The 8,937-nt window shown below is 40.0% G+C and overlaps 1 pseudogene; it reads left to right on the top strand.

The window, feature by feature from the left end:
- Nucleotides 1-943: 943 nt before the first annotated feature.
- On the top strand, nt 944-8,542 carry LOC125088048 (keratin-associated protein 13-1-like; annotated as a pseudogene).
- Nucleotides 8,543-8,937: the final 395 nt, after the last annotated feature.

Here is an 8,937-nt window from a genome sequence, read left to right as displayed (position 1 = left end):
GGCAAGGAAGAATCTCTTTAAGATGGCTGCTTTGGTCCAATATTTCAAGGCAATTACATTATAATCTTTCTTTAGAACAAGAACATTTTCCAGGTTCTGGGGAATGTTTTTAGTGATAAGCACTGCCTCTGATTAGAGATAGAAATACATGGGGAATTTTTGCCACATTTTGTGATTTTTAATGCTTTTTCAACGTCTTAGATGAATCTCTTCCAACATTCCAGAATAATATAAAACAACTTCAATATTTAACTTATACCAAAGTAATTGCTTACACAAAAGAAAGAAAAACTGAGATCAACTCTTACCAGTCTGCATACAATTTAAGCAGGAATGTGGGGAATGAGGGACCCTCAGTTAATATTTCACTGAAGCTGTTCAAATTGAGAGATGACAAAAAAAAAAAAATCCTCCTACATCTTGCATATTACCACAGCTGCTTTCTGAAGACACTATTCATTAAGTAAATTTGCTTGGCAACAATCAATGTGTGTTTTTGTTTAAAAGAAATGACTATGAATAGATCAGTTAGTTAGCAACTTTGCTATCCAGATGGCAACAATTTTGAGAGAGATTGTGAAAGGGGTATCAATTATTTTTAATTAAGCCAGCTTTCCTCATCCCAGACACTGTCTGCCTCTGAAGGAGTACTTTTGGTGATCTGCTCGGTGACCTTTGGTAGAGGGAGATGCCTAATAGCTTTGAAGATTCAACACTACCACCTGAATTCCAAAGCACAAACACTACTGCACTTTCCAGTTGTAAAACCACAAACACTACATGTATTTGATTATGATGATCTTTTCAATTCAGTTAAAAGCAGAAGGTAACCTGTTTTTATGTGTCTTGTGGGTGGCACATGCAATGATAAGGGTATATAAATGCCACAGTCTGAGAAGTAGCATTCAAACTCAGAAGCTTCTCATTGTACAATGCATCACCTGTCACCATGTCCTACAACTGCTGCTCTGGAAACTTCTCCTCCTAGTCCCTTGGGGGATACCTGTGCTACCCAGGATCTTTCTGCAGCTCATCTTACCCCAGCAACCTGTTCTGCAGCACTAACCTCCAGTATCCCAGCACATACCAGCTGGGCTCCTCCCTCTCCAGTGGCTGTCAAGAGACCTGCTGTGAGGGAGGGAGACAAGATGGTGGAGAAGTAGGAGGAGGCGCCATTTCAACCTGTACCCCAAAGTGAGCTGATTACCTACCAAAGAACTCCGATCACCCATGAAATCAGCCTGAGATCAGAATTATACACGTCTGGATCTCTACAGGGGCAGAAGGCACCAGTGTGCAGGTAAAGTGGAGTGGGAACGTTGGACTGATATTGAAAGATAAACAAAAGGGGGAGGGAGCCACAAGAGGTGACCCATTGGAAAGTAATACCCCAATATGAGAGTGCTCTGCGTCTGGGGACCAGTATCAACTTGGAGTCTGGTTGAAAGCACTCAAAAATAGCAAAGGATCATGGGGGGGGGGGGGGGAATTGTGGGAAACAGGGTGGTTAGGGACAGGGGCTTAAGTACCCAGACCCAGGACAGCCACCCCTGGCGCTGAGCCAGAGTGTGGCGGAGAAACCAGGTCTTGGTCCCTGAGCCGCCAGGGTGCCTGAGAGCGCATGTGGTCCGGCTCCCGAGAGGAGCTGTGAGCCTTGCCAGCTGGCAGAAGCACAGCCTTTTTGCATTCCCCACATGAGTGCCATGCCATGCTAAAAGAGTCTGATTTGAGCCCTGCACCCTCCCCTGAGAGAGGTGCACGCAGGCACCAGCCCGGCGCTCTTGGACCCAGAAAGACCAGGCACTCCCAGCCCCCGGCCAGCGGGAAAATCTCAGTGTGCGATCGCTGCTTGGAACCTCTCTGGTGGTCCGGAGCTGCTCAGACAGCCACCAATGTCATGGTTTTGGGTACAAGCAGGAGTTACTGTGTCCCCAGGGACCACGACTCAGAACGTCCTCTGCCAGCAGTCGAGGGGGAACAGACTGAGGCTTCTCTCTGAGAGGGAGGTCTGGGTGCAGTTTGCTTTCCTCTAAACCTCCAAAAACCATCAAAAGCTGTCAAGGCAAGAGAGAAAAAAACAAAACAAAACAAAAAAACCCCGAACAAACAAACATAAAAACCTCCAGAGAACAAAAGCCTGAAAGACTGGTTTCCTCAGAGCCCACCCCCTTGAGGGGGACTGGAGGATGTAACTCAGGGAACATTGCCTGAAAACCCATGTGGCAGGCCCCTCGCCCAGAAAGCCAACCAGGAAAAAAAAAAAAAAAAGACGACAAGAGAACAACCACCACTACTTCATAGATACAACTTTTATTTTTAATTTGTTCTCACTATTCTGGTTCATTTTTTTATATAGATAACTTTTAACCTATTTACAATAACAGTGAGATGTCCAGTACATCAAATTCTATAATAACCTTTTAACCTGAACTTTTTGATACATATACCCGTGTTTTTCTTTCGCTTTTCTATTTTTTTTTAATTTTAGTTTAGTTTAGTTTATTCTTTTTTTATTTTTATTTTTTAACATTCATAGAGAGTTAAACTTCAAGGTAATTGGTAAACCAATTTTTAATCCCCCTTTATCTTAGGAAAGTTGAGTCCTTTAACAAAGATATCAAGATATATCCAGGAAGAATCAAAATAAATTTCCTTGCCCACACTGAGAATTTATAACCACTCTCCCATCTTTTTCTTCCACCAGTGTTTCTGTGTATTTGTGTTTGTCCTGATAGTATATAAATCTTATACTTGGGGTTCTTTTTGACTAGGTTCCTTTTTTTTTTTTTTCTCATATATATATATATATATATATATATATATATATATATATACACACACACACATATATGTATATATATATTTCTCTTGTCATATACATTTATCAGTCTTCTTGTTTGTCTGTTTTTGTTTGTATACATCATAAATTTTACCTTGGGACCCACTTGGGCTGAGCCTTCTCTTTTTTTTTTTTCCTGTCTCTCTCTCTTTTTCTTTCTTTTTTCTTTTTTTTTCCTTTTTTCTCTCTTTCTCTTTTCTTTCATTTGGGTGGGGACTCCTGATTGCTTAGAAGCATTCCAGGGTGCACCTCGACTGCACCATGGTTGATACATCCAGCTACATCCATTCAGCCATCTCTCACCAAAATGACTAGGAGAAGGAATGCCCAAAAGAAGAAAAATTCAGAGGATGGGCCTTCTGCAACAAATATAATGGCTATCGACATAGACAATATGTCGGAAAGGGAATTCAGGCTAACAATTATCCAGGCAATAGCTAGGTTGGAGAAAGTCATGGATGACCAAATGGAATTGATTAGGGCAGAACTGAAAGCCACCAGGGATGAGGTTCACAATGCTCTCAATGAGTTCCAATCTAATCTAAATTCTCTAAAAGCTAGGGTAACTGAGACAGAAGATAGAATTAGTGATCTGGAGGACAAACAGATAGAGAGAAAGGATCAGGAGGAAGCCTGGAACAAACAGCTTAGAAGCCACGAAAACAGAATCAGGGAAATAAATGATGCCATGAAATGTTCCAACATCAGAATTATTGGAATCCCTGAAGGGGAGGAGAAAGAAAGAAAGAAGTCTAGAAGATATAGTGGAACAAGTTCTCCATGAAAATTTCCCAATCTCGTGAATGGAACCAGCGTCCATGTACTAGAGGCAGAATGGTCTCCCCCCAAGATTATAGTGTCTCTAAAGTCCTCGAGACACCTAATAGTAAGAATGAAGAATTATAATTGTAGGCAGGCCCTCTTGAAGGCAGCTTGGACAAAGAAGCTCCTTATGTACAGAGGAAAGCCCATCAGAATAACATCAGACCTGTCCACAGAAACCTGGCAAGCCAGAAAGGGCTGGCGAGATATATTCAGGGCACTAAATGGGAAGAACATGCAGCCAAGAATACTTTATCCAGCAAGACTGACATTCAAAATAGTTGGAGAGATAAAGAGTTTCCAAGACCGGCAAGGCTTAAAAGAGTATGCGACCACTAAGCCGACACTGCAGGAAATATTAAGGGGGGTTCTATAAAAGAGGAAAAATCCTAAGAATAGCATTGAACAGAAATATAGAGACAATCTACAGAAAGAAAGACTTCAAGGTAACACGATGTCAATAAAAAAGTATCTATCAATAATCACTCTGAATGTAAATGGCCTAAATGTGCCCATAAAACAACACAGGGTTGTAGATTGGATAAAACGACAGGATCCGTCCATATGTTGTCTTCAAGAGACCCATTTTGAACTTAAGGATACACCCAGACTGAAAGTGGAGGGATGGAAAAGCATCTTTTATGCCAATGGGCCTCAAAAGAAGGCTGGGGTAGCGATTCTCATATCAGATAAATTAGATTTTAAACTAAAGACTGTAGTCAGAGATACAGAAGGACCCTACATAATTCTTAAAGGGACTATCCACCAAGATGATCTAACAATTGTAAATATCTATGCCCCCAATATGGGAGCAGCCAATTACATAAGAAAACTATTAATCAAGATAAAGAGTTATATTGCTATAAGTACATTAATAGTAGGAGATCTTAACAAGCCTCTCTCAGTAATAGACAGATCATCCAAGCAGAAATTCAATAAAGAAACAAGAGAATTGAATGACACATTGGACCAGATGAGCCTCTTATATATAAACAGAACATTCCACCCTAAAACAACAGAATACTCATTCTTCTCAAGTACACATGGAAACTTCTCCAGAACACACCACATACTGGATCACAAATCAGGACTCAACCAATACCAAAAGACTGAGATTATTCCCGGCATATTCTCAGATCACAGTGCTTTGAAACTGGAGCTCAATCACAAGGAAAAGTTCGGAAGGAACTCAAACACCTGGAAACTAAAGACCACCTTGCTTAAGAATGCTTGGATCAACCAGGAGATCAAAGAAGAACTTAAACAATTCATGGAAACCAATGAGAATGAAGACACCTCGGTTCAAAACCTATGGGATACAGCAAAGGCGGTCCTAAGGGGGAAATATATAGCCATCCAAGCCTCCCTCAAAAAAATTGAAAAATCCAGAATACACCAGCTATCTCTACACCTTCAAGAACTGGAGAATCAACAACAAATTAAACCAACTCCACACATAAGAAGTGAAATAATCAGGATTAGAGCAGAGATCAATGAGGTAGAAACTAGAGATACAGTAGAATGTATCAATGAAACTAGAAGCTGGTTTTTTTAAAGAATCAATAAGATCAATAAACCATTGGCCAAACTAATCCAAAAGAAAAGAGAGAAGGCCCAAATTAACAAAATTATGAATGAAAAGGGAGAGATCACAACTAACACCAAGGAAGTAGAAACAATCATCAGAAGTTATTATCAACAGTTATATGCCAATAAGCTAAGCAACCTAGATGAAATGGATGCATTCCTGGAAAGCTATAAACTCCCAAAATTGAACCAGGAAGAAATAGACAACATAAATAGACCGATATCTAGTAACGAGATTGAAGCAGTGATCAAAAACCTCCCAAAAAACAAGAACCCAGGACCTGACAGATTCCCTGGGGAATTCTGCTAAACTTTCAAAGAAGAAATAACAACAATTCTCCTGAAGCTGTTTCAAAAAATTGAAGCAGAAGGAAAACTTCCAGACTCTTTCTATGAAGCCAGCATTACCCTGATCCCCAAACCAGGCAAAGACCCCACCAAAAAGGAGAATTCCAGACCAATATCACTGATGAATATGGATGCTAAGATTCTCAACAAGATCCTAGCAAACAGGATCCAATAGCCCATTAAAAAGATTATCCACCATGACCAGGTGGGATTCATCCCTGGATTACAAGGATGGTTCAACATTCGCAAATCAATCAATGTGATAGAACAAATCAATAAGAGAAGAGAGAAGAACCACATGGTCCTCTCAATTGATGCACAAAAAGCATTTGACAAAATCCAGCATTCGTTCCTGATTAAAACGCCTCAAAGTATAGGAATAGAGGGAATAGTCCCAGACTTCATAAAATCTATCTATGAAAGACCCACAGAAAATATCATCCTCAATGGGAAAAAGCTCACAGCCTTCCTGTTGAGATCAGGAACATGACAAGGATGCGCATTCTCACCACTCTTGTTCAACATAATATTAGAAGTCCTCGCAACAACAATCAGACAACAAAGAGAAATAAAAGGTATCCAAATTGGCAATGAAGAAATCAAATCTCTCTCTTCACAGATGACATGCTTCTTTATTTGGGAAGCCCAAAACACTCCACCCCCAAACTACTAGAACTCATACAGCAATTCAGCAACATGGCAGGATACAAAGTCAAATTACAGAAATCAGTGGCTTTATTATACACTAACAATGAAAATACAGAAAGGGAAATTAGAGAATTGATTCCATTTACTATAGCACCAAGTACCATAAGATACTTGGGTTATTCCTAACCTAACCAAAGAGGTAAAGGATCTGTACTCGAGGAACTACAGAACACTAATGAAAGAAATTGAAGAAGACACAAAAAGATGGAAGACCATTCCATGCTCTTGGATCGGAAGAATAAACATTGTTAAAATGTCTATACTTCCTAGAGCAATCCATACTTTTAATGCCATTCTGATCAAAATTCCACCAGTATTTTCAAAGAGCTAGAGCAAATAATCCTAAAATTTGTATGGAATCAGAAGAGACCCTGATTCGTTAAGGAAATATTGAAAAACAAAAATCAAACTGGGGGCATCATGTTACCTGATTTCAAGCTTTACTACAAAGCTGTGATCACCAAGACAGCATGGTACTGGCATAAAAACAGACACATAGACCAGTGGAACAGAGTAGAGAGCCCAGATATAGACCCTCAACTCTATGGTCAAATAATCTTCGACAAAGCAGGAAAAAATACACAGTGGAAAAAAGACAGTCTCTTCAATAAATGGTGCTGGGAAAATTGGACAGCGATATATAGAAAAATGAAACTCGACCATTCTCTTACACCCTACACAAAGATAAACTCGAAATGGATAAAAGACCTGAACGTGAGACAGGAATCCATCAGAATCCTAGAGAAGAACATAAGCAGTAACTTCTTCAATATCAGCCACAGCAACTTCTTTCAAGATATGTCTTTAAAGGCAAAGGAAACAAAAGTGAAAATGGACTTAGGGACCTCATCAAGATCAAAAGCTTCAGGAAACAGGAAACAGTCAATAAAGGAAAAGTCAGCAAAGGAAACAGTCAACAAAATAAAGAGGCAACCCACGGAATGGGAGAAGATATTTGCAAATGACAGTACAGACAAAAGATTGATATCCAGGATCTATAAAGAACTTCTCAAACTCAACACACACAAAACAGATAATCACATCAAAAAATGGGAAGAAGATATGAACAGACACTTCTCCAATGAAGACATACAAATGGCTATCAGACACATGAAAAAATGTACATCATGACTAGCCATCAGGGAGATTCAAATTAAAACCACATTGAGATACCACCTTACACCAGTTAGAATGGCCAAAATTAGCAATACAAGAAACAACGTGTGTTGGAGAGGATGTGGAGAAAGGGGAACCCTCTTACACTGTTGGTGGGAATGCAAGTTGGTGCAGCCACTTTGGAGAACAGTGTGGTGATTCCTCGAGAAATTAAAAATAGAGCTTCCCTATGACCCTGCAATCGCATTACTGGGTATTTACCCCAAAGATACAGATGTAGTGAAAAGAAGGGCCATCTGTACCCCAATGTTTATACCAGCAATGGCCACCATCGCCAAACTGTGGAAAGAACCAAGATGCCCTTCAACGGACGAATGGATAAGGAAAATGTGGTCCATATACACTATGGAGTGTTATGCCTCCATCAGAAAAGTTGAATACCCAACTTTTGTAGCAAGCCAGAAAGGAGGAGATTATGCTGAGTGAAAAAAGTCAAGCAGAGAGAGTCAATTATCATATGGTTTCACTTATTTGTGGAGCATAACAAATAACATGGAGGACATAGGGAGATGGAGGGGAGATGGGAGTTGAGGGAAATTGGAAGGGGAGGTGCACCATGAGAGACTATGGACACTGAAAAACAATCTGAGGGTTTTGAAGGGGCAGGGGGTGGGAGGTTGGGGGAGCCAGGTGGTGGGTATTAAGGAGGGCACACTTATTGCATGGAGCATTGGCTGTGGTGCAAAAACAATGAATTCTGTTATGCTGAAAAGAAATTTAAAAAAAGAGAGAGAGAGACCTGCTGTGAGCCCACCACCTGCTGGACGTCCTATCTGGTGTCCTTGCCAGACATCCTGCTACCTCTCAAGGACCTCCATGCTCTTCAATCCCTGCCAGACAACTTATACAGGGTCTCTGGGCTTTGGCTCCAGCAGCTTTCAGTCTTTTGGTTGTGGCTCTCCCTCTCTGGGCTTTGGATTGGGTGGTTTCCAGTCAGTGGGCTGTGGTCCCAGTGCCTTTTCATCCCTGGGTTGTAGATCCAGCTTTTACCGTCCACTCTACTACTCTTCTAGAAGCTGCCAGTCTGCTTTCTACCAACCAACCTGTGGATCTGGCTTCTAATAATCTTATTTTGGAACATAATACCTACTATGTCTAGAAATTTACCACAATACCAACTATGTCAAGATCCATGCTGTCTATTGATGTCTGTCCTTATCATTAGCTTATAAATTTGACTTCTATTGTGACCTTCTATGGTTTAGAAATAATTTGAATTCCAGTAATTGGAAAATATGTTCATGGAAAAAAGATATTGAAACAACTTTCTAATAGTTATATATGCAATATTGAAACATTTCTTTTTTAATCTTTCTTAATATCTCCTAGTTATTTCTTCTAGTGCATTTGTTTCAAATTTTACAAAATGGAAAAATCTAAGTTTAAATAAAAGTATGTTACATGACATTCACGTATATGTTTTTGTGTTGTTTACTCCATGTCTTCAAAACTACTTC

This window comes from Lutra lutra, chromosome 1 (assembly GCF_902655055.1).
Source record: "Lutra lutra chromosome 1, mLutLut1.2, whole genome shotgun sequence".
Classification (NCBI taxonomy): Eukaryota; Metazoa; Chordata; class Mammalia; order Carnivora; family Mustelidae; genus Lutra; species Lutra lutra.
Note: the sequence above shows the minus strand (reverse complement) of the source record. Positions and strands in the feature narration are given on the sequence as shown.